Source organism: Eupeodes corollae, chromosome 1 (assembly GCF_945859685.1).
Source record: "Eupeodes corollae chromosome 1, idEupCoro1.1, whole genome shotgun sequence".
In the NCBI taxonomy this organism is placed as follows: domain Eukaryota; kingdom Metazoa; phylum Arthropoda; class Insecta; order Diptera; family Syrphidae; genus Eupeodes; species Eupeodes corollae.
In genome coordinates, this window is record NC_079147.1 from 64,210,651 (window position 1) to 64,234,991 (window position 24,341).

The window sequence follows — 24,341 nt, forward strand, 5'->3', positions numbered from 1 at the left end:
AGGCTAACTTTTGCATAGAAGAAGGTTTTGCTTTCCTGGCCGAATCATATATTCCTGGTCATTATGATGATGCAATTACTTGCAGTGAAAATAAAAAATGGAAAGCTGCAATGGATTCGGAAGTAAGCTCACTCCAAGAAAGTGATACCTGGATATTGGTAGACTTACCATGTGATAGAAAGGTGGTTGATACAAAATGGGTGTATCAGGTTAAGGGAGCAACACAAAACGAAGGTGAACGTTTCAAGGCAAGATTAGTTGCACGCGGCTTTAGCCAACAGTTTGGTGTGGACTATTTTGAAACCTTCAGTCCTGTTGCAAAATTTTCGTCAATAAGAGCAATTCTGTCCATTGCGGCTTGTGAAAATTTGCATCTTAAACAGTTTGACGTCAAAACGGCCTTTTTAAATGGTAGTATAGATGAGGAGATTTATGTCCGCCAACCAAAAGGCTACGAGGATGGAACTGGTCGTGTTTGCAGACTAAAAAAGAGTCTATACGGACTCAAACAAGCCTCAAGATGCTGGAACCAGACCTTCAAGAAATTGTTACATGATTTTCAGTTTTCAGTTTGCGATGCGGATCCATGTGTGTTTGTAAGCATTAGAAATGGAAATAAAACAATTTTAGCAATTTATATAGATGACGGACTCGTTGCTTCAACTAGTGAAACTGAAATCTTCGATCTTTGTGAATATCTTAAGCTAAATCTTCAAATCAAAGTTTTTCCAGCAAGGCATTTTTTGGGACTAGAACTGAGAAGGCTTCAGGATGGTTCGATTCATGTAAACCAGTCGCTGTATGTGAAGAGATTGATTGAAAGATTTGATATGAAAGATGCAGTACCAGTGGCGACTCCAGCAGATGTTTCGATAAATTCAATTGGTGCTGTGGAAGAAAACGGAGAAGAAGTGAGGTTCCCCTTCCGACAAGCTGTTGGAAGCCTCATGTACCTGATGGTAGCAACGCATCCAGATATTGCTTATGCCATTGGATATGTAAGCCGATACTTGGATAAGCCCAAACAGGTTCATGTGTCAATGGTGAAACGTATCTTACGATATGTTAAAGGAACAGCTGATTTTGGTATGTTATTTAAAAGATCTAAATTTACCTTATCTTGTTTCAGTGATGCAGACTATGCTGGGGACGTTGTGACAAGACGCTCTACCAGTGGTTTTGTTTACCTAATGGGTTCAAGCTGCATCACCTGGGCTTCGCAAAGTCAAAAATGCGTAGCTTTATCTACCACAGAGGCGGAGTTTGTTGCTGCATGTCAGGCGGTCAAGGAACTGGTTTGGGTTCAACAACTTTTATCTGCTTTGCTAAAAGATGAATGTGCTAAGCCAGTTCTGTTTGTGGACAACCAAGGAGCAATCCGGCTCATAAAAAACCCAGAATTCCACAAACGAACAAAGCACATAGACGTTCGCTATAATTTTATTCGAGAAAAATATGAAGAGAAGGTGTTCGACTTGGAATATGTGCCTACTCAAAACCAAATAGCCGATATTTTTACTAAGGCTCTTCCCAAGGACAAGTTTCATCGATTCCGATATATGATGGGAATAGTTTCATTAAATTGATTAACATAAATCTTGAATAATTGAATTAAATTTTGAATTAATGTTTTTTTAACTTTTAAAAAAGTGGGAGTGTTGAGATAATTTGTTTTCTAATTGTTTAAAATACTTTATACCTCCTACAATACCTTATAAAGCTTTTGCAGAATTAACATACATACATATTGTACACTTATATATTACTTTGCTATTTACTTTTTACATTTATCCTATGTATTGTTAGGAGTAACTTTACATTATTAAACACAGTTCATCTTGAATCACTAAATACACCGGTTGTCTTTTCTTTAAAATTGAACATTTCTGCCTTATTATCTGTATAACAAAATATATTTGAAGTTGATATTTCTTCTGGTTCTTGAGCTATGGAGGACGAAAAAAACGTCGCGAACGTACGGACGTACGAACATAGGGACGTACGAACGTACGTACACACGCACGCACATATCTCTTTCTAAAAATCTTTTATTTCGACTCTAGGGACCTTGAAACGTCGAAAAATGTCAAAATTTTCAATTTGACAAATCGGACCCATTACAATAACTTCCTATGGGAAGTTAATTTATTCAAACCAACTTATCATCAAGCGGCTAGAATAAGCCGCTAGAATAAGCATTGGAGCTTCCGCCACAAGCCCTGTCAAAAATATTCTTGTCGAAGCCGGACTACCCACAGTTGAAGAAAGATATTTAGAAATGGCACTAAAACTTACTGTCGAAATCCCTGACCTCATGAATGACAGAAGACCTCACGTACCAACCCTGGACGCAGATGGTCATTCGGAAGGGACAGATTCTAGCGGGAAGATAATATCACGGACATTCCATTTTTCACAATGTTTCACAATGGGATTTTTTCCAACTAATCGGTCATCGTCTAGTCGTTCAGTCGCTATTTGCGTGGCCGCAGGCTTACAAGTTCTTTTTTAGAATTAAAAAAATAAACAGTAGTCACGGAGGGCCGAAAATCTAAAAAATCTAAAAAGTAACACCAGTATACACTAAATGCATAACATACCATAAATAACTTGATCAATACAAAAGTTCAACAGTACTTCACTCAAAAATTGAATTTTAATCAATTTGGGTATAGGATATTTGACATCCTTAGTAATATATATATTTTATTTGGAATGGAATGGCATTTCAATTTCCTTTTAGCAACCTAATTTTTGTCCCTTTTTTTGCTGCTTCCAATGACAGCTATTTCGCTATTTCTATTTGCGATACCTAACACAATTACCACATCCAACATCCAGAACGACGACGATCGACAAAGGGCGGACGGGTCGGCGGCGGCGGAGCATTCAGTTCATCACGGATGTGGCCGCACTAACAGATATTTTACCCCCATTCTAATGCTCTTTTTCTAAACAACACACTGAAAAACATATAAAACATTTTTTTTCAAATACACCATCAACTGACAAAAAAGGACATTGAACCACTGATTTTTCATTCCACTCGATCGGCATATCAGCGAAAGGTGGCTACGTCCCGCCACGGCCCAAAAGCCACCATCAACGTATCGCCAGGACCAATACCAGTCCTCTTTTCGCTCTGTCAAGCAATCTTTTAGTTCGTGACTCGCATAAATGAGCTGCACTGCAGCATCAAAAGCAGCACGGTACCAGCATCAGAAGCGCCAGCACTAGTTCCAGCACCAGAATGATGAAATCAACTCCATTCAAACTGAATCCCCTCTCTATAAACTGTACTCCAAAAAGTAACAGACAGTCCACAATTCAATGCTCCCAAGTCCCAACGACGCGACGCGACGACGAGACTAAATGACGAAGACGATAGCAACGACGAACTACAAACGATGACGATGAGGTTGTGGATGACGAAAACGACAGCTATAGCAAGGATGTTGCGCCGGGGAACTTAATTTCGAGGACTTACTGTGTAAGGAACATAATTGAATCTCACAAATTGCAGATGACAATTTAATTGAAATTCGCTGCTACTCGTACTTTCGTCTACTTTTTACTAAAAGTTCGTAGATTATTTCGTTGAATGGAATGCTGTGCTTTTACGGATGTATCTATACGTCTCCTCCACAACGGTTTTTAACGTAGGTTAGGTACGTACTCGTAGATTTGAACTTAATGAAACTAAGTTTGTTATAAAGCAATTTCTTAAATTCCATTTTAAGAAAGGATTCAATGGGTAAATGATGTTTAGTTTCCCAAATAAAGAAAAATTCCATTATAGTTTACTTTAATTTATAATATCAATCTTCAATCTTGGGATAGTTACGAGGACTTGAACCTTAAACGTCAAACGTCAAACCAACCTTCGAGCCGTTTCCTTTGTGTATCTATTGCTTTGGTCCTACCTACAGGATATTTATGGATTCATACACTGCACATGCAGCAAGGATCTTCTACGAAATATTAAATGTAGGTAAGGTAGATATGTGTGTCTGTGTATGTATGAATGTTTTTTGAAGGAAAACGAAATTATTCATAGCAATTCTCAGAAGCTTTTAAGTCCTATTAACTTTAAAGGCCAGAGGCATTAAATGAGTAGTTGCATCTTTTGCATATTAACATGTGCTGTGCATAATACTGTAATACAAATCTCCATTAAGTGGATCCAACTGCAAAGTACATAACAGACCGGGCGAGTCCTTCCTGAGGCGATTGTTCCCCACAGTTCTTTATAATATGTAAATAGTCTTAGGTCTTCTTTAACTCTATACGAGTTACGACTATCTACAGTACATATAGGTTTTGTTTAAGTTGTTCAACTGGCACTAATGCCTATGCAAGTAGCTTTGAGTATAATATCTATACGAGTATATGTAGGTCCATATTTGGTCTGACGTCTTCTTGACTTCCTGAATTCTGAGAAGGACTTGATTTCAAAATTTTAGAAACATACATTTTGCATATGTTTTACATATGTAAAATGTATTATAATATTTTGTACATTTCGGAAAGAGTTGCTGTGTTTAGGCTGAGGCTGAGAGTTAAAGATACAAATTGAGGTGACACTATAAACTGGTATAAGCAAATACCTATGCATTTATAATAAGTCTGAAGGAAATTAAGTGAAACTATCTTAAATAGTAAAAAATAGATTTGTTTGTTTTCAATAGTTTTATCACAATGGTTTTCCAATATATTAAATTTTATTTTTGAATAAGTTCAGTTTATGAGGACAATCTGATTTTATCAATTGAAATTGGTCTTAAGGTTTAAAATCCGAAATTTGTCATCAATAAAACAAATGGTTTTAATGTCTTCAGGGTCTTAAATGCAATATTCTTAATCCAAAAAAAAAATATAAAAATATATCAGCTCAAGAAATATCTCGAAGAACATAAGCTTCTTAATGACCGACAGTATGGCTTTCGTAGCAATAGGTCCACTGGTGATCTCATGGTTCATCTCACCGAACAGTGGAACAAATCTTTACATCGTTTTGGAGGAAGTAAGATTATTGCACTTGATATTTCAAAAGCATTTGATAGAGTTTGGCACCAAGCTCTCTTATCGAAAATGCGTGCTTTTGGTATTGATGAATCTCTTTTTCGTTGGATTAGAAATTATCTTTCTAACCGTTCAATACAAGTTGTATTGGATGGTTACAAGTCTGAAATTCATAAAATAAATGCTGGTGTTTCCCAGGGCTCCGTTTTGCCTCCGACACTCTTTCTTATATTCATAAATGATCTTATGTCTGCCACTTCTAATCCATTAACCTGTTTCGCCGACGAAAGAACCCTCAGCTTCTCATACTCGTTTATAGATTCACATCCTTGTCCTTCGGATGTGGAACTTCAACGGCAGCGTATGATAAGCTCATTAAATTCTGATCTTGACAGCATTGTACAATGGGGAATCAAAAACCGTGTAGAATTTAATGCTTCGAAAACTCAATGCTGTCTCCTGTCGTTAAAGCGTAACATACCCCCGATGCCACTATCTATGAGTGGCACTTGCATCCAAGAAACTAATCAACTGTCAGTACTTGGTATGTGTATCACAGATCACCTTTTATGGAACGATCATATATTTGATATTGCCAAAAATGCTGCCAGGTGCTTAGGATTTCTCCGACGTTGCAAGAAATTTTTCACCCCTTCTGATCTGGCTGTAATTTACAAAGCCTTCATCCGTCCAAAGCTTGAATATAATTCGCATATCTGGGCAGGTGCCCCCAAAACAAGTTTAAATCTCTTGGATAGAATACAAAAAAGGGCTTTAAAAATGATAGGCGATAGAACTATAATTGAAACATTTACATCGCTAGAACACCGCCGCAATGTTTCATGCCTTTCGTTGTTTTGTCGATATTTTTACAAACAATGTTCTGTTGAACTAGCCAGTTGCATTCCACCCCTTAAACGATTCAGCCGTAATACTCGCACTTCCAGGAATGCTCATCAGTTTACCCTTGAGCTCAATTTCGGGCGTACTGTCAAGTATAGAGATTCTTTCTTAAATCGCACATCGAGAATGTGGAATGCTTTAGCCAACTCTGTTTTTCCCTCCCATTTTGATGTTCAGAACTTTAAGACCAATGTGCACCGGTATCTCCTTTGTAATCCTTCCCTATTTTCCTAATGCTCGCACTGTGTTTAAATATAAACATATAAAGGGTACTAATAACCCCTTGAGTGCCTGCAAATTATAAAAAAAAAAAAAAAAAACTCAATCTAATAACTCTATTTCATTTTTTAAAACTTAGTATTACAAATATTTAAAACGTGCACATTTCTTGAATTTCAAGGAGCTGACATCGACTCCGACCACTACGTCATTGTATCCAAGGGTTGCCTAACTAAGGCAAAACAGGGAGATGCTTTAAAAAAATACAACACCAAGTATGCTCTTTTGATATTCTCTGCCTCCAATATATACAACGTATCGAGAACCAGTGCAACATTGCAAATTTGTAATCAAAGAAGGCACGTTTGACGTGCTCGGTTTCAAACAGCCTAAAAAAATCCCCAGGAATGTCGGTACAACCAACAGGGCACGTAAAGCACAAGCTACTTGATTAGAAGATGAGACAGGAACACCGACTTCTCAGAAGGAAAAAAAGAAAAAAACGTGCGGTACAAGATCTTGAGAGTTTCAGAAGCAGAAATGAGTATCGAAAGATTTTGAACAGTTGAAACAAATTTTACAAGAATATAAACATTAATCCGAGGGCTGCAAAGACGAAAGTGAAAACATAATAGTCAATGCTAAAAATAATGAAGAACCACTTTGGCAGATTGTACCAGATTGTACAACAGCGATTACGAACCTAATTCCGCTGCAAGGCAGGATGATCCATGCCATGTAGACTACAAACGACAGCAATCAAATATTGTTCGCCCGATTATAAAAATAGGAGACTGCACCAACTAAGTAAATATACGAGTATAAATAAATAAAATCAATTTCCTTAACATCACAATATGTGAACGTCTAAGGCCCATCGTCAACAATCTTATCAGTCCGTATTAGTGTGGCTTTAGATTCAATGGAATGCTGTGCTATTGTCTTTTTATCACTCTTAAGACTGCATATGTCAACATCTACACTGATGAAATGGAAAGAACCTTGCTTAGTTTTAACATTCCATGCCAAACTCTGATACGCAGGCATGCGATTTCTTTAACTCTTCGTCCTTGAAAAAATAGTGCAGCGCGCCCATGTTAAAAATAGAGAGATAATTTTAAGAAAGTCTGTTCAGTTACTGACATACACAAAAAAAAAAAAAACAGGTACCGGTGACCAGATTTCCTGCTACATTTACCCAGAAAAAGTGGTTTTGAGATTCCTACCAGGAGATTTTTTGAAGAATTCCTGGTAAAATGCACCAGATTTTTAGTAGAATATAATGGGAATATTTGTTTTCCTGATAAAATATTTCCCAGTATTACTTACTTACTAGTACTTTAGGTGGCGCTGCAGTCTGGGGCGGACCTGGGCCTTCAACCAACATGGGTCTCCAATCAGCTCGGTCCTGCTAGCTGTCTCCAGTTTCGCACACCAAATTGGTTGAGTTCTTCACCCACCTGAGTAGCGGTCTTCCTCTACTGCGCCGTTCCTCGGGATTGGATTCGAAGAACTTACGGGTTGGAGTGTTGTTGTCCATTCGCTCTACATGACCTAGCCATCTAAGCAGTTCGACTTTAATTCTGTTAACCAGGTCAGTGTCGCTGTACAGCCCTTACGTCGTCGTTATTTCTTCTCCTCCATTTTCCATCTATGCGTACGAGACCAAAAATCACTCGAAGAATTTTTTTCTCAAAGTATCCTAAGACGCTCTCATCTTTCTCTGACAGGGTCCAGTCGTCAGCGCCATAGATGAGAACCGGGATGAAGAGTGTCTTATAGATGGTGATTTTACATGCTCGAGAGAGGACTTTACTTCTCAATTGCCTTCTAAGTCCAAAGAAGCAGCGATTTGCAAGAGTTATTCTTCATTTGATTTCAGCGCTGGTGTCGTTGTCTGTGTTAATAACGGTGCCTAGGTAGACAAATTCGTTAACTACTTAAATGTTATAGCTGTCCATGGTGACGTTTTGTCTAACACGTCGTTGTTCATTGGACAGCATATACTTGGTCTTGCCCTCATTGATCTCTAAACCCATCTTCTTCGCTTCCGTCGCAATGCTCAAAAACGCTCCACTGACATCACGCTTTGATCTTCCAATTATGTCAATATCATCTGCGTATCCGAGCAATTGGATGAACCTTTGGAAGATTGCGGCTCTAGTGTTGACGGTTGAGTTTTGCACAATTCTTTCCAGAACGATGTTGAAGAAGTCGCATGACAGTGCATCGCCTTGTCTAACACCTTTTTTGACATCAAATGCATCGGTGGGATCTTTTCAGATCTCGATAGAGCAGCGTGCATTCTCCATCGTCATTCTGCACAAACGGATAATTTTTACAGGGATGCCAAAACTAGACATTGCTCGGTAGAGCTCTTCCCTATAGATGCTGTCATACGCGGCTTTAAAATCGATAAAGAGATGGTGGGTATGACGAATGGTTTTCGACGTTCACATGATACGCAAAAGAGAATCTTGAATGCAATGTGCAGGAAACTAATGGCTCTGTTTTTGGTGCAGATTAAATGGTCTCCTTGCTTATGAATCGAGCACACTATGCTGAGATTCCACTCATCGGGCATGTTTTATTCTGACCATATTTTGCAGATGAGTTGGTGCAAGCTCCGTACCAAGTCATCGCCTGCTGCTTTGAATAGTTCGGCAGCGATGCCGTCAGCTCCAGCAGCTTTGTTTGACTTAAGTCTAGATATAGCTATCTTCACTTCGTCAAGGTCGGGTAGGCGGAATTGTTGATCTGCATTGCCGAGGTTGAGTGGTTCTATCTCCCTTACAGCGGAATTCGGTTCGTCATCGCCGTTATATAATTTGGAGAAGTTGTCTTTCCATATCCTCAGCATCGACTGACAGGCTTCAGTTCATGGCTGGTACACTTGGGAGGTTGTTTTTATCTTTTGGACAAATTTACGAACCTCCTCGATCGCGCGCTTCTCATGCTCAGTTTTTTTCCTTCTAAGGAGCTGGTGTTCCTCTCTCCTCTTCTGCTCGTTGAGCTCGCGAGCAGCTCAACGCAGCGCCGTTTTGTATGCCTGCTGTTTCGCTGCATGCGCTTGACGGCATTCGTCGTCGAACCAGGTGTTTCGCTGTGGTGGCCGTGTGAAACCTAGCACTTCAGAAGCGGCATCTCTGATGGCTGCAAGGCAATGTTGCCACTGGTTTTTAATGCTTAATGCAAGCAGCTTAAGATGTTATTAGAGACTCGATCGCAAAAGGACTTGGCAGTCTCTTGTGATTGTAGACGAATCTTCTAACAGTACTTCCTTGTTTTGGCTTTTATCGGAATATCCGTAGCCGTACCTTAGCTACAACGAGGTAGTGGTCCGAGTCAATGTTGGCCCCTCGGAATGTTCGTATATCTTGTATACTTTAGAAGTGTCATGCGTCGACGGCAATGTGGTCAATCTGGTTGACGGTTTATTGATCAGGAGATTTCCATGTCATGTGAACTGCTTACTAGCTACCAGAACGTTTCGCCCCGCAGCGAAATGGATCAGCCTGAATCCGTTGTCGGAGGTGGTGTCGTGCAGGGTGTATCTCCCGATTATGCCACCAAAGATGTCTTCTCTTCCTAGCTTGGCGTTAAAATCTCCTGCTCTGCTCATATGTCTTGTCCATTAGCTCGAAGAGTATGTCTTTGGTGTCTTCATCTTTCTCCTCTGTTGGTGCATGCGCGCATATTAAGCTTATGTTGGCAAATTAAGCCTTGATGCGGATTGTCGTGATGCGCTCGCTCACACTATTGAAACTCATGAGTTTTTGTCTGAGTCTAGTTCCAACAACAAACTCACACCCAAATAGACGCTGTCTTTGTTTTCGGTAGCAGTCGCCGTAGTAGACAAAGCAGTCTTTTAGTTTGCGTTCGCCCGGTCCATCCTATCGCATTTCTTGGATGGCGGTAATAAATATCCTGGTTCTATTTACCAGATGTCAGATAATCTTCATTTTACCAGAAAATTTTCTGTACAAAATTTTACCAGGAAACCTGATTTCTGGTTAAGAACTCCAGATTTCGTGGTAAGAAGATATCTGGTTTTATTACCCAGAAATCAGGTTTCCTGGTAAAATTTTCTGGTAATTGTTACCTTTTTACCAGGATAATAATAATATTCCTGGTATATTCTACCGGAATTATACTGGGGATATTCCCGGTATAAAATCCAGATTTCTTTTTACCAGGAAATCTGGAGTTATTTACCATGAAATCTAGAGTATTTTACAAGTTTTTTTACTAGTATTTTCTACCAGATTTTGCCTGCCAGGAAATTTTTTTGAATGTATGCTGCTGACAATGCCATAATCGGAAGAACCCAGCGGCTGTCAATGGGGCTGTTAAGAGTATTAAGGCAGATTACGCAAAAATGAGTTTTTCGGTTGATGAGAACAAAACAAAATTCATGCTGTCATCAAACATAAAGGCCTACAACACCGACGATTCATTTTAAATGTAACTTTGAGGTAGTTAAGAGCTTTGTCTAGGCTCCGCTATGAATGCAGAAAGTAACTTCAGACCTGAGATTAGACGAAGAAATACATTTCCAAACCAATGTTTCTTTGGGTTAAGAAAGCCCTCTGTCGAGCAACCAAAGTGTCGCTATAGAAGACCCCCATCATCCCCGTCCTGCTATACGGTGCAGAAGCATGAAATATAACAAAAGCGGATGAAAGCACCTTGGGGTCGCTTCGAGAGAAAAGTTCTTCGTGTGATATACGGTCCAGTATGCATCGTAGGGGAGTGGAGGAGAAGATGAAACGGCTAGCTGTATGGGCTGTACAGCGACGTAGACTTAGCCCGAAGGGTAAAAGTCTAACGACTAAGATGACTGGGTCACGTAGAGCACATGGAAACCACTGGCCCGGAAAGTCTTCGAATCCACACCCACTGGACAGCGCAGTAGAGAATCTAGCTAGGGACCGAGCTAGATGGAGAAGTTTGTTGGGTGAGGCCCTAGTTCACACAGGACTGTAGCGCCACCTTAAGTAAGTAAGTGTTTTTAATTAAAACTTTTTCTGTTGGGGTCTTTGTTTTAATTATTTTTTTTATTTTTCTGTAGTTAAGAAGGATTTGGCGTTTGTGTCGTGATTGTTTTGGGAGATCAGGCTGTATAAAAACACCTGTGCCTTTTAGCTTTAAGGAGCTTTGCACCATTTTTGTGGTATTTTCATTGGAACCAGTGTTGAGCTTAAGCTTAATGATGTTTTAATTTTCTGTTAATTTTGTTGTCTATGTCCTTCGAAGTGATTCGTCTAGCATGATTTGGGTGACGGATTAAATTTTCACCTGTGGCTCAATATTTTCATTTGGTATCGTCAGGATGATGTTTTTTATCCTTTAGCTCAAGAGCTTGCACCTCTACTTCCTGTTCAAGAACTTTGCACCTAGCCTCAAAATTTCGAACCTGAATGGATAAATTCTCGTTTTGAACCCGTAGTGTTTTTATTTCTAACGCTAGTTTTTGCAATTTTTATATCTTTCAGAAAAAAAAAACTATCTATTGTGATGGTCATTGCGTTATACTGTATTAGAGGTCTTTAGTCAATCCCTGCCTGTGCTCGCTCTTGCGGGGAATGGACAAATATCAATGAATAATTTTTGTCATGAGAGTGCTTCTCAAATAAGCTGTTTAGATTCCTTCTCGATCGCTGACTTTACTGGCACACAGAAATAGCAAATAATTGTAATTCACTCCACCCTGGTTCTGAACAATGTGATAAGCCGCCTAAACTTTATTATTTTAAGGTATTTGGTACCTCAGCTCAGCTGCTTCTTGAGATTTATTCGACGATACAAATATTTCCCGAACGTACAGACTTCTCTCTTAAAACCATGGATTTATATTCTAGGGACCTTAAAACAAGAAATGTGAAAAAAAGCAATTCGAAAAATTTACCCATAACATTTGTGTCAACTTTTTTTTTAATTTAAAAAATTCTGGCTATTTATTAGAGACACCCTTTATTCTGATGAATGACTTAAAGAATGCAACAATCTATTTCAATAACTCTAATGGTCAAAATTATTAAAATTCCTATCTTTATTATGAACCCAAGATACAATTTTTTTTTCAACGATATGCCAATAATTCATCATGTCCTCTTAGCCTCCACATCAGGCTCCAAGCTCACTTTAAGAGAAATTAGACAAACCTCATATTTCGTCTTTTGCGAAACGAAACGAAACAATTTACATAACTAAATTTTAATGAAATTCCAAAAAGAATATGATACCCGGATCTTGTCTGCCATTTTTTCGTCCTTCTTTTTTCCTTCTTCTTCATGCCTCGCCCTTGTGTTGAATTATACTGAGTTACCGCAGACTGAAAATATCCTGTAACAGCATCCTCAGTTTTTGGCCATTATGTGTTTTATATTGTATATGTTAGTGTTGGCCGCCTTGTGTAGCAAATTTAAGTGTTCTCCATTTTTTCTGCTTCAGAGTGCTCAATAAAATGTGATCCCATAATTTAGCTCTAGGCCATAGAGTGAGTCTGCGAATCACTTAGTAGTAGGTAGAGGTTTATAAGGACCTCCAGGAGGAGGAAGAGAGATGGAGAGTGTATGTGTGGGTTGAAGTGAACATAATTCCTTTGATTACTTCCCATTCTTTGTGGGTCGAAAGAAATGATTCCTTCCTTCAGGTTCTTTTCGTTCAATGGCCCCAACCACTCATCCATACTGTAGCGTAGCGCCTTGGCTCGCCTAGACAGCCTTGATAAGAGTCTCGATGAAACACATTCTCGTGATGAATAAACGAGAACCTTTAATATTTTGGCATTAATTTTGTAAACATCAAGGAGATAAAAATCCATTGGAAATCAATACCGGTTTGGTTCCGGTTCCTGTGTCTGTGTCTGTCGTCGGGAATGGGATGTTGTGTATATGATGTAAAGGATAAATCAAAGCTAGATAAATTGAGGACCACCAGAGGGTTTGTTTTCTATTATCCTCCTCAAGCAATACCTAATAATAATTTAAGGCTATTGGAATTGTAATTCAAAGCAGGCCTTACATTTCTTTATTCTATAATGATAAATTAAATTTTATTAAATTAAAGCTTTGGGGGTTTCAATATAAATGTTTTTATGTCTATAAACCTACCTATCCATGCTTTGACTTTATGCCACATGAATCATTTATGTGTAAGCTCATAAATAAATGGTTGGAAAAATATTCATAAGCGTTTTGTATATCCTCAATTATGGGATGTTGTGAAAAAGAAATATTGCATAGAATGATGAAGACCTTTGGTAAGAATATTGGTGTGAAGGATTTATATTTAGTAAAGTATTTTCTGCTTAAGCATTTTACTTTAATATTTTATGATACTGAGTAAGAATTTTGGGATGATGATTATTTCTTAATTCTTAGAGAGATTTTTGTGTATCATTACATGTTTTAATTAATTTAAAAGAAGATTTATTTTAAGTTGCTTTCATATAATTTGAGTGCTTGAACTGTTAAAGTTCAAATATAGCGTTTTGTTTATTTGTACTTGGTATAAAGCTACTCTCAGTAATTCGAAACTACATTAATCTCAATTTACTTTTGGATTCAAGTTTTCTTTAATTTGTAAAATATAATTAGTCGTTTTTTAAACTTCAAACAGTAAAATACTTCTTTTATAATAAATATTGGTCTTTTTCTTTTCTCTGGATCTCAGAACATTCTGAGGTTATGGGCCCAAGATTCGATTGAAGAAAAATTAATTTTTGAATTTTTCTAGAAGAAATTGTTTTCCAATGCATTTCCGAGATCGTTTTTGGTTGGAGACGAAGAAAAAACAAATAATAGCAAAATGGCTGACCATTCGGTTTCCAAGCTTCCATTATTTGTTGGTACGAATTTCAGCAACTGGAAATATCGTGCGGGTATTTTGCTGGACGAGAAGGTTCTACGAAAATACATTGACGAAGATTTAGAAGAAATTCTTGCTAAGATTAAGCCTGCTAACCAAGACAGTGTGAAGTTAGAAGAAAAGAAGTGTATTTAAATTTTGGTCCAGACTATTCATGATGGACAATGGGAATATATGAAGAAGAAGAGTACTGCCAAGGAGATGTTCGACACATTGGGTGGTATTTTTGAACAAAAAAGCATTTCGTGCCAGTTACTACTCTGTGAACAGCTTCTGATAATGAAGTACAATGAGTGTGAAGACATCATTGAACATTTTCTTCGATTCGATACGAAGGTTCGTCAGCTGAAATCAACCGAAACTAATATGGAAGAGCTTGATGTTGTTGTCCATTTGTTGTTTACTTTGCCAGCAAACTATGACAATTTAGTAACTGCACTAGAGACCATGAATCAAAGTAACTTGAAGTTAGAATTTGTCAAGCCTCGGTTGAAGGACGAATACAACAAGAGGATTGGTTGTGCATCGGCAAGGTCTAGTGAGCACGGTGCAATGAGTGTCAAGCCTAAGAAAAAGGTTGTATGGTATGGATGTCATAAGCCTGGACATATCAAATCCAAATGGTTTTTCAAGAAGAAGGAAAAGAAGGACTCAAAGGGTTCAAGCAAAGCTTTCAGAAATTACGAGTAAGACTCGAATATGTGTGCAGTTGTTGACAAAGCAAGTGAAAAAGAGCATGCAGCGCAAACTGTACAACAGATGAATGATAAAGTGAATTTTGTTTTGGATTCTGGTGCTACCTTGGTCACTTGGTCAACAAAAAAGATTATTTCAACGTTTTGAAAAACATCTAGGAAAGAATTCGTAGCCATAGCTGAAGCACTTAATTGCAAGAAAGTTGCGAAGCTGAGGCTGAAAACGGTGGAGAATATACTTTAAAAGAGTTTAGACAGTTATGTAAGTCAAAGGGTATTCAAATGATGCTTACTGTTCCCTACAATCCAGAGATGAACTCCGTGTCTGAGCGATTGAATAGAACACTTCAAGAAAAATCTACAACTATGCTGGTGGCAAGTGGTTTGGATCATAAATTCTGGAACGGAGCGGTTCTTGCAGCAAATTATATTAAGAATCGATCGCCAACGAGTGCTGTTGGGAAGCAATTTATGAAGCAGTCATCAGCTAAGATTTGGCTTCAATTTCGATCCAAAAGATAAGCGATCGAAATTTGGAGGTAAGTCGAACAAATGTCTGATGCTTGGGTATGCTTCATCGATTGGTTCATACCGGCTGTGGGACATGAAAGAGAATAGGTTAGTTATTGGTCGACACATAAAGTTCAATGAAGATTCCGTGTTGAGAAAGCCGATGTTAACAGAAATATTGACTTCAGAGGCGGAACGATTTAGTGAGAACAAAAATGATGAAACTCTGGAAAATCTACCTGTTGAAGGCGGCGATGTAATAGTCCACAGCTCTAATTTGGAATGGGCTGGTAACAACATTGAAAGAATCCACGATGTTGAAGAAAACGGCATCGGTAACAACAGTACCAGCGGAAGCGAAAATAGTGTTGAAGACCTCGAATCAAAAGTTCAAGGAAGAAGCGAACGTACGCAAAGACAACCTGAGCGACTTAGTTTTTGCACTTATTAAGCTTAATCAGACAAATTTATTCTTAGTGCCAAATAGTACGCAGAAGATGACCCAAGAACCATTACTGAGGCAAAAGCAAAAGAATATTGGCCAGAATGGGAAAATGCCATAAAAAGTGAGTACCAATCATTGATACATAATAAAACTTGAACTTTTTTTAGTTTTCCAAAGAATCGAAAAGCCATAACCAGCAAATGGGTATTTCGATTGAAACCCAAAGCAGATGGGAAAATTGAAAAATACAAAGCTCGTTTGGTGGAGCGAGGGTTTACCCAAAAACCTGGTTTCGATTACACCGAAACGTATGCGCCAGTTTCAAAGTTGGTAACATTAAAAACATTACTTGCAATTGCAAATGAGAAGGGCATGTATATTTGCCAGATGGATGTCAAAAGTGCGTTTTTGAATGGTGAACTGTCCGAAGACATTTATATGGAGTTACCAGAAGGTATTGGATTTGGAAATAAAATCTGCAAGCTCAATAATGCTTTGTTTGGGTTGAAGCAAGCGTCCCGAGCCTGGAATGAGAAGTTCAACAGTTTCATGGTTAGAATTGGATTCAGGCGATGTGAGTCAGATCAATTCGTGTACGTCAAGGACCAAAACGGAAGCAATTTGTACGTCCTGCTGTATGTCGATGACATATTGCTGTTTTTTTCAAAATATTAAAATGATTATCATCATAAATCAGCTGTTGTCAAACGAATATGACATGACTGACTTGGGCAGAGCAAGTACTTTTCTGGGAACGCACATCCAGCAAAACATCGGAGATGCAAGTATTGAACTAAGTCAACGGCAATACTTAGAGAAAGTGTTGCATGCATTCGAAATGAAAGACTGCAAGCCTAAAGCTACTCCCATGGAAAAGGGTCTGCATATCGGTGGGGGTAACAAGGAAAGATTTACAAATCACCCCTAACGCGAATTGATTGGTTGCTTAATATTTAAGTACCTAGTTATGATTTATGGCTATGACATTAAAATTGTCTTAGAAGATTTTAATGCCAAGCTAGGAAGAGAAGACATCTTTGGTGGCATAATCGGGAGATACAGCCTGCACGACACCACCTCCGACAACGGATTGAGGCTGATCGATTTTGCTGATGGGCGAGACGTTCTGATAGCTAGTACTCAGTTCACACATCTTTATATCTACAGGGGGACAAGGAAATTTCCTGATGAATCAACCGTCAACCAGATTGACCACATTCCGATCGACGCACGACACTTCCTCAGTATACAGGACATAGGAAAATTCCGAGAAGCCAACATTGACTCGGACCAATAACTCGTTGTAGCCAAGGTACGCCTACGGATATCCTGATCCAAGCCAAAACAAGGACGTAATGTGGGAAGATTCGACGATAGACGGCTACAATCGCAAGAGACTGCCATGTCCTTTTCTAATCAAGTATCTAATTACTGCTTAAAAAGTCCTATGCTGCTACATTAAACATTGAAACATTGAAAACCAGTGGCAACATTGCCTTGCAGCCATCAGAGATTCCACCTCTGAAGAGCTAGGTTTTACACGGCCACCACAGCGAAAACCCTGGTTTGACGACGAATGCCAGCAAGGTCACGCAGCGAAACAAGAGGCATACAAAACGGCGCTGCACAAAAGGACTTGATCTGATCGCGAGCTCTACGAGCAGAATAGGAGAGAGGAACACCGGCTTCTTCGAGGAGATAGAGGGATGTCACAACAGGAATGAGGTTCGTAAATTTTACCAAAAGTTAAAAAAAACCTCCCAAGGGTAACAGCGTCTGAAGCCATTCGCCAATAACCTGATTGGTCCTTATCAGTGAGGCTTCAGACCAGGAAAGTCCACTATCGACCAAATATTCACACTACGGCAGATCTTTTAAAATACCCAGGAGCTTCAAATCGATACCCACCATCTCTTTATCGATTTTAAAGCCGCGTATGACAGCATCTATAGGGAAGAGCTCTACCGAGCAATGTCTAGTTTTGGTATCCCTGTCAAAGTTATCCGTTTGTGCAGAATGACGATGGAGAATGCACCCTGCTCTATCAAGGTCGGAAAAGATCTTACCGATGCATCAACCGTCAACACTAGAGGCACAAACTTCCAAAGGTCCATCCAATTACTCGGATACGCAGATGATATTAACATAATTGGAAGATCAAATCGTGATGTCAGTGGAGCGTTTTTGAGCATTGAGACATAAGCGAAGAAGATGGGTTTAGAGGTCAATGAGGGCAAGACCAAGTATATGCTGTCATCATAGGACACTGAACGACGACGTCTTGGACAAAACGTCACCATGGACAGCTATATCTTTGAGGTAGTAAAGGACTTTATCTACCTAGGCACCCCAATTAACACAGACAACGACACCAGCGCTGAAATCAAACGAAGAATAACTCTTGCAAATTGCTGCTTCTTTGGACTAAGAAGGCAATTGAGAAGTAAAGTCCTCTGTCAAGCATCTAAAATCACCATCTATAAGAGACTCATCATCCCAGTTCTCATTTATGGCGCTGAGGCCTGGACTCTGTCAAAGAAAGATGAGAGCGTCTTAGGATGCTTCGAGAGAAAAATTTTTCGGGTGAGTTTTGGTTCCGTACGCATAGATGGAGAATGGAGGATCTGAAAGGTCCAATTTTAAAACAACTCTTCTGCCAGCTGAATTTGAGCGATGGCTTGCGTTATGTCTTCTTTTGGACATGGCACGATTTTGTTTTATTTCCATTGATCTGTGACTTCAAAAAACATCTTAGGAAGAAGTCTAGCTAGGTAAAATCGCATGACCTTGGTGGCCAATTCGAATCACGCCTGCTAGAGACAACCTTACTCTCAAATTGTTAATGCAAAATGTCAATCATCGCATTTGCTGTATGGCACGTAGCACCGTCCTCCTGGACGGCTGTAGTCTATGTTCATAGGGTTCAATTTGGAGATAGGAAATTATCTATCATCGTTATGTATCGCTCGCCACACTAATGTCGTTTTCAAAAAAAAACGGATCAATCACGTCACTGTGCCTGCGAAAAATCCACACCAAATTTTTGAGGATACATTATCACCTGTTAAACTTCGCGTAGGTTTGTGTGGTGTCTTATATGGCAATGCAACTTGTTAACACAGCCATTCATCCAAAAATGCCCCTCGTTACTAAAGATAGTTTTTCGGTAAACATTAGGGTCCTTCTCCAAACGATTCGAAGCCCAGTCAGCAAACAAACGGCGTTGTCTATGGTCATAAACTTTGAGGTCTGGAATCAGTTTGAACTTAATCGGGTGTAGGCCCAAGTGTCAACGAAACATTCGCCAAGTTGAAGTCTGCGAAAGGCCGAGTTTTTACTGAATCGTCCGTCTCAAATTTGGAAGGGCCACCACGTCTACCGTAAAATGGAATGTTTGCTTTAACAAACACTCATTTTGATAATAAACCTTATTTTCGAAATAGTTATTATCATTTTAAATTTAGAAGTTCTTTTATTGTTAAATCAGAAGTTCTCTAACGTAGTCATTTAGGACCTTTACTCTTTATCTTAGCTAACAATGATTTATCCCTTTGTGTTCGATACAGTCAAATTTACACATTTATACATCTATGTAAGGATTATTTAAACGTTGGTCTTAACAATTTCAGGATCCTATAATAATCTAGCTCTATATAACACTTTGGTCATTCCTCATCTTGAGTACGCATTCCAGGTACAAACTTTTTTTTGCGAGATCCACAAGAATAGGATACAATTTTTGGAATGCAACTTTATACATTTTTTCTTATTAACACCAGATAAAGCTTCTTCAAATTCAGGGAGCTTAATAATGATATTGTCTTAATTCATCAACTTTTAACTGTTGTAGTTTATTAAATTGTATAGGATTAAACTAACACAATACATATAGCAACTATCGAAATTTCCATGAAGTTAAAAAGGCATCCTTTGCTTCAAAGAACTTGGAATAAGCTTTCAAGTAGTTGAAATTATATTAGTGGGCATTGTCAAGTACAAGTAACTAAAATATAAATACTATTAATATATACATATATATATATATATACTTGTACTCGATATTGATAGTTAGCACAAATTATATATTGGCAACTCTGTTTTTTTATAATTATTTATTTAATTTGATAAATTAGTTTTTGAACCTTTTAAAATCTTTTTTATGTTAAGTGCTCTTTTTTAAATGTAAAATTTACAAAAAACCCCCTCGAACTATTTAAGCTCATAATTTCTGAATTCTGAAATAGAAAAGTAGGGCACATAATTATTTGATTTATATTTTGAAAAAATGATATTTATGCTATTTCAAGTGAGAGAGATTCGTTAATGTTTTTATTTTTATTGGTGGAGCTGATTACTTTATTATTATTTGAAATTGTAAAATTCCTTTGCCACCGCACTTCCATCCTCACCACCACCACCACCTGCACCGCATTTCAAAGTCATTTCAACCTAAATGGATCTATTTATTATAAAACAAAAATAATAGTCTCTCACAGATTAAAACATTTCAACAATAATTAAAACTCATAAATTCTGTTCATAAGCTTTGTGGTTATGGTTTTTGTATAATTATTTTTTTTAATGTTTGTTTGACTGTTTGCGTGAATATGTGGTCAACCAAATTAACGTAACTTAGGTTTTGTTAATTTTAAGGATTTTATAAAAATTTAAGAATGACGATGATGATAATTGTCAAAATATTTAATTGAGAAGAAATATTCTAATGGTATAAATATTTGATAAAATAAAAACAAAGTAAAATTAAATGATGTGTCTGGAGAATTATTAAAAAGCCTGACATAAAGACCTTAGGTTAGGTTAGGTTAGGTTATAGTGGCTGTCCAAGATGGAACGGACACACTTAGGCCAGTTCAATGGCCCATTGTGATACCACAGGAATCTTGAGGCTTCCTCCTAAGCTCAATGGAACCAGTTACAGTCCCTTACGAAACGTGAGAGGCTGATTATCCCGATATGATTTAGATCTTTTAGATCGTTAAAGAAGAATTCTCCTAGGTAATTCTTGCTTTTTCGAGCTAGAGCAGGGCATGTGCAGAGAAGATGAAGAACCGTTTCTTCCTCTTCCTCGTCCATACAGCTTCTGCAAAAGTCATTTGAGAATACGCCTAGTCTCATGGCGTGCTTTCCTATTAGACAGTGTCCGGTTATGACACCTATTATCGAGCTTATATGCGATCTGCTTAGAGAGAGCAAGCACCTTGAACGTTTTAAATCCAGTGTTGGCCAGATGTTTTTTGTGGCTTGACACGTGGTGATGTTGGTCCACCTGGTGCCTGCCCTCCTCACAGCGTCTTGTATTAGTAGCAGTTTACAAGTAGCGATTGGTATGCCAGTACTTGCCAAACGTGGTAGGATGGGTTGTACTGTACCGTTCCTGGCGAGTTCATCTGCCTTACAGTTACCTGGAATGTCTCTATGGCCCGGCACCCAGCAAAGGTGAATATTAAACTGTTGCGCCATCTCCATTAGAGATGATCGACAGTTATGGACTGTTATAGAGTTTGTAGAGACTGAGTCCAGAGATTTGATAGCGGCCTGGCTGTCGGAGAAAATACGGATATCAGATGTTGATACCACGTGTTCTTTGAGCCAAGACAAGACTTCCTTAATCGCCAAAAGTTCCGCCTGCAACACGCTACAATGATTGGGAAGGCGGAATGAGAGACTTAATTTCAGTCGTTCAGAGTACACACCACCACCAACCCCTTCTTTGGTCTTTGAGCCATCTGTGTAAAAGTGGATTGACTCATCCTCTAAGAATGTCCTATCATCCCAAAAAGATCTGGTAGGTATAGAAATCTGGAAATTCCTATTGAATTGCAGTTGGGGGATGGTGTAGTCTGTGTGCTTTGGAATTGATTCTAAGTACCTTAGAATTACGGAGTCTCCAATGTTGTTGTTAGTCCACTGCGACGAAGCATTAAGGCGAATAGCAGAGCTTGCAGCTATTTGTTTACTAAATATGTCAAGAGGTGTAAGGTAGAGCAAGGTGTCCAGTGCCGCAGACGGGGTCGTGCGAAGCGATCCGCTTATACATAGGCATTCTGAACGTTGAACTTTATTTAACTTATCACTGTTTATACCTTTTCTAAAGCAGTCCACCATACTGCTACACCGTACGTTAAAATCGGTCTGACCTTAAATGCTTGTCTTTAAATTTTTATTATTTTTATGAGTGAAATAAATATCTCACAAAACAGAAAATTAGCTTTAAACTTTGTATATTTCACACAAAATATTGTTTTGAAATAAATAAAAGGATCCATTACTTATAAAAGTTCTAACATTTGTTTCTGTTTTAGAAACGGACATGAAATTTTATACTTAAATGATAATACTACTTCCTTTCTTACTCCTTACTCAACAAAAATTTCTGTCTAGCTCAATCCCTAGCATGATTTTTCCAGTTGCGCATTCCAAGTTGGGTAAGCTGACCTTTCCTTGTGCGCACCATTTGATCCGTGGCCTTCCTCTACTTAGCTTTCCTGTGGGCGTAGATTGCAAGCCTTTCCGTCTTGGAGCATTGGCTTACGTGACCCCGACGTTTCAGTCGTTAGACTTTAATGCTTATGGCTAAATTCACGTTGCTTTAAGGCCCGTAGAACTCGTAGGGACCTTATATCACATTTCTAATAGTTTTTCTCTCGAAATGACCCAAGGTACTTTCAAAAGCTTTCGTCATAATACAATCTTCTGCACCCTATAGCCGGACGTTAATTATTAGAGTCTTCCATTGCGACACGTCACTTGCTCGAGAAAGGAATCTCCTGCTCAATTGCTTTATTAGCCCTCCGGTTAGCAGGAGTAATTTTTGGTTTCGGTCTCAGCGCTGGTGTTATTTTTTTTGTCATAGCATAGCCCATTTAGAAATAGTTCTTAGCTACTTCAAAGTTATGTCAGGTGACTGTAACGTTTTGACCGACACGTCAGTGTTTTTTCTTGATGACAGGTTGTTCTTTGTATTGCCCTGAACAGCTACACCTCTTTTTGCCACCTCTGTTTCAAAAGCCAAAATAAGCCCCACTGACATCGCGATGAGTTCTTCCGATTATGTCAATATCATCAGCATATTCGAGTAATTGGACATACTTCTTAAAAATATTGCCTCTACTGTTGACGTGATGGCTCTGCACTATTCTTTCAAGGACAATGTTTAGGATCATGACAGAAAATCACCTTGTCTAGATCCTTTTTAAACATCGACAGGTTCTGTTAAGTTGTTCCCAACCTTTATGGAGCAACATGAATTCTCCATGGTCATTCTGCACAAACGAACGAGTTTGAAAGGGATGCCAAAACAAGGCATAGCTCATCCCTATAGATGCTTTTATATGCGGCCTTGAAATCGATTAAAAGATGGTAAGTGTCGATTTGATAATGTAATGTGCACATTTAATCGACTGTGGACTGGTCTGAAACCAGATTGTAGACTATGGGCTTTAGATGTTCAAATACGGTTGAGAAGATTTTGTAAGTGATGGTTAGGAGACTAAGTGCTATATATTTGGTGCAGTTTCGTGGGCCTCCTTTTTGCAGTATTGGGCAAATAATACTTAGGTTGCATTCAACGGACATGGTTTCTTCCGAACATATTTATCAGATGAGTTGGTGCATACTCCTAACCAAATTATGTCCAGCTGCTTTGAAAAGCTAAGTATTCAAGCCGTCTGCTCCAATGGCTTTATTTTTAACTTTTCATTCATTTGGCTTGTAAATATTAAACTAAAATAAAAAACATGAGAATTATATAAATGAATACATAATGTGTGTATAATATACTTTGTATATATGTATTAGCTAATATTAGCAAACATTTAAAGCCCAATCTTTCTGTTTTTCTTGAAATTGGGAAAACCGCATTGCAATGGTTCACATTATCAGATTTCTTCTGTTAAACAAATGGAAAATTTTCTGAAGATAAACTCTTGTTTAAAAAATGGTTCTTATCAATTCTGATGTATAGTTGTTGTTAAAATACCTTTCTGCAGATAATCTGTGAAGGTTTAGATTCTTGTATATTACTCTGGAAGTTATGTTGATACTTTAGTTAAGTGGCGGTCGAATATTTTCCAGTTACTTATATTACTTTCGGGCAATGATAAAGAAAGAGATAGCGCCAGCTGATTTCAATCCCTGAAGGGGAAAGCATTCAATTGTAGCTATTTTAACACGATTATTCCATGCAAACTCCTAATATTTCTCTTCGTCTCACTGGTGAAGATTAAACAAGAGTCCATAGGTTTTTCTCAAATCCCACCTTTGTCCAACAACTCTCATTTTCACCTCCCTAGTGCTTTGTATCTCAACTAGATATTAAGTTTCAATCCCATTGGAAGCTTGTTGGGGATAGCTAACGAGAAAGGGGGTTCCCATATAGGCACATTTTCTTTTATCTAGACATTAGTTGAAGAATACCCAAGATGGAATCAAAGTTGAACTACTCAGTGAACACCTTATAGGGCTTCTTCGAAATATTCGAAGCTCAAGACTGTAAGGAGCGCGGTATCTGTCCTTATCGTTGAAGTTATACTAAGAACTTCTCGGGATAACTTCCTGGAAAGGTAAATATACGAAGTAATAGCAAGTCTCGGATACGGAGGAATAAACTCATAACGAACCAAGCAAACTAAATAGGGAGAACAAATTTCAGGTCT